The sequence below is a fragment of the Chrysochloris asiatica genome, unplaced genomic scaffold (assembly GCF_000296735.1).
Source record: "Chrysochloris asiatica unplaced genomic scaffold, ChrAsi1.0 scaffold00030, whole genome shotgun sequence".
In the NCBI taxonomy this organism is placed as follows: Eukaryota; Metazoa; Chordata; class Mammalia; order Afrosoricida; family Chrysochloridae; genus Chrysochloris; species Chrysochloris asiatica.
In genome coordinates, this window is record NW_006408548.1 from 17,839,643 (window position 1) to 17,842,744 (window position 3,102).

Consider the following 3,102-nt stretch of genomic DNA (forward strand, 5'->3'; position numbering starts at 1 on the left):
TTCCCACTCATAGCAATCCTGTACAGGGTTTCTGGGGAGAAGCTGGTGAGCTTGAACTATTGACCCTGCTATTCAAACCGACTTTGTAGTCCAGGACATTAACGCATAGCACTGTACCAGGACTCTAGTCTTCCTTGTAGGTATATGATTGTTATCCTATCACAGACAGTGTTGCACTTCAAGATAGATGTTGAAATGTTCTTTTGGATGATGAATTCAATGCCATTCCTCTTCAATTAGTCATTCCCAGCATAATAAACCATGTGATTGTCAGATTCAAAATGGCCAATACCAGTCCATTTCAACTCACCAATTCCTATTCTATCAATGCTTATGCATTCCATTTTATATGCGACAACTTCCAATTTTCTTAGATTCATACTTCATACAGTCCATGATCTAATTATTAAGGCTATTACAGTAGTTTTTCCTCATTTTTAATTGTGCTGCATCAGGAAAAGCTTTACTCTGTTCAGGTCATCACAGATAATTCTACTTTGAGGAGGCAACACTTCCCCACTTGTATTTTGAGTGTCTTCCAACCTGCAGAGCTCATTTTCTAGCACTATATCAGACAATATTCTGGTGTGCTTCATCATGTTTCAATATCCAGTATTCTGGTGCTTTCGGACAGTTTTCCATTGCTATTCATAAGGTTTTGTGTGACTAAATATTAAAAAGTTGGCCATTTCTCTTTCTTCCTAATCTGTCTTAATCTGGAAGCTCATCTAAAACCTATCCATCGTGGGTGACTCTGCTGGTATTTAAAAAATGGCAACAGAGCTTCCAGAACTACAGCAACACTCAAACCACCACAGTGGTGACTTAGAAAGAGAGACAAGTCGTGGATATATATATAGAGAGAGAGACAGAAAGAGAGAGAGAGTCCTAGTGTGGCACTGCAGGATAATGCGTTGGACAGCAAGGTCATTTTCAACCCAAGGCATTCTGTTCCATCGAGTCTGTTCTAACTCATAGTCATCCTGTATAGTGTTTCTGAGAATTGGCTGGTGAGTTTGAACCACTGACCTTGTGGTTCACAGTCCAGTTCTGATCCTATAGTGACACACCAAGAATATATATATACACACACAAACACATATATATACATATATATGCATGTTGTTGTTGTTAGGTGCCATCGAGTCAGTACTGACCCTTAGCGACCCTATGCACAGCAGAATGAAACACTGCTCAATCCTGGGCCAACTTCACCATTGTATATGTGTGTGTGTGTGTGTGTGTGTGTGTGTGTGTGTATTTGTTAAATGCCATTGGGTCAGTTCCAACCCATAGCCACCCTGTACAGGGTTTCCAAGGAGCTGTTGGTTGGGTCTGAATCACAGATCTTGTGGTTCACAGTTCAGTGCTTATCCTATAGTGGCACACCAGGAGTCCACACCTTTCGATTGCTGTTGTTGTTAAGTGTTGTAGAGTTGGTTCTAACCCATAGTGACCCTGTATAGGGTTTCCTAGGAGCAGCTGGTGAGCTTGAACCAACAACCTTGCAGTTCAAACAGACTTTGCCATCAAGCACATTAACCCACAGGACAACACTAGGACTCCTTTCAATTAACAATTATAATTGCCACAGAGCCACCAGGGCTCCTCATATAAACAAAACATTTATTTCAGGAAATCCCCAAATCAGAGCAGTTGCCCTCCCTGGCCAAGCAAACCTGGGGATCTGCGGGCAGGAAATTACTATACTGTCTTGCCTCAGAGAACAAGCTCATCTATTGCAGGCCAAGCTGGGTTGCCACTTTGAAAGCAAAGGAAGGTCAACAGAATATCAACAGCAGAACAGCATGGAATTTCCAAAGAGGTCTTATCTCAAAACTCCTTAAAGAGCCAGAACCACATGGGAGATTGGACTGACCTGAGTTTGAGAGAAAGTACAATGTGTGATAACAATTAACTAACACCAAGGAGGACAGGTGGCAGAAAGTCTTGTATAATTGTCATCCATTCCCAGATAAAATGTGGATCTGAGGTTCCTTTAAGAATTCTGGGAAAACATCAATGACCAGAAATACCAATAATGGGCTGTAGTGTTTAAGTCCAGTGTGGTGATACAGCAGCTGTGTAATGTGCATGTTTCTGTGGTTATCTGGTGGTATGTGGACAGGGTCTTCAGGCTCCTCACTGGCTTTTTGGGACTGGCGTGGCTTCTTCACTAATTGACTAGGTTTTGTTCGATCTCACTGATGGAGGTGAAGGGTGGAAGAAGAATGCACAGACCCAGTGGGGCAGACTTGAAAAGTGTGCTAGTTTTCACTACTTTTATAAATGGTTTTTCACCAGTACTGAAGAGCCAGACCAAGTCTGTCACCACTGACACCATCTATGCCATGCCAGTCTTCACGCTATAAGGCCACATCATCTTCTTTGACTTTGGTACCAATGCTGCCACTGTGTCCTGCACACTGTCCTCGAACATGGCAAACCTTGCCTCTGTCTATCTGGCCTCACACTTGTCCTGGTCCCTATGCCTTCATCATGGTGACGTTTGCCATCCAGATTTTTGCCCAGTGGCCCATGTTGCAGAAGAAACTAAAGGCATGTACTCCTTGCACCTATGTGATGGTCACACTGCTTTTCGTGGTTTCAGCATTAGGAGGCCTGCTATCCATCAGTGACATGGTAGCCATACTCTTTGCCCTTCTCCTTGTTTCCATCTTGAGTCCTTGTCCTTTTTACTTCATTAGCCAACAGCTCTTTAAAGAAAACATTCATGTACCTTTGGATGAAGGTGAAATCAAGACAGACTTGTCTAAGCTAAGTTAGGGATCTCCAGACTCCATTATTAAAGCAAGCTGATAAACTAACCTCCTAACTAGTGTAAGATTTGAAGATGAAGTTCCATTCTGGAAGTATCATTCTTGTATAGGAAGAATAACAGAGATCAAAAGAAAGTTAACCAAAGGCTGTGGTGGGGAAAGTTCTTATGCTTTCTGTTATCTTAAGGATGGCAAAGCTTTGTGGGGCCCTCTTAAATTGTTGCCTCTTATTTATTATTCTTGGCAGAGTCCTGGTGCGGCACTGTGGGCTAATGTATTGGACTGCAAGGTCAGTTTGAATCCAACCTCACCAGCAGCTCCT

General features: G+C 42.6%; 1 pseudogene; it reads left to right on the plus strand.

Moving 5' to 3' along the window:
- The first annotated feature begins 1,911 nt into the window (after positions 1-1,911).
- On the plus strand, positions 1,912-2,787 carry LOC102827854 (annotated as a pseudogene).
- Positions 2,788-3,102: the final 315 nt, after the last annotated feature.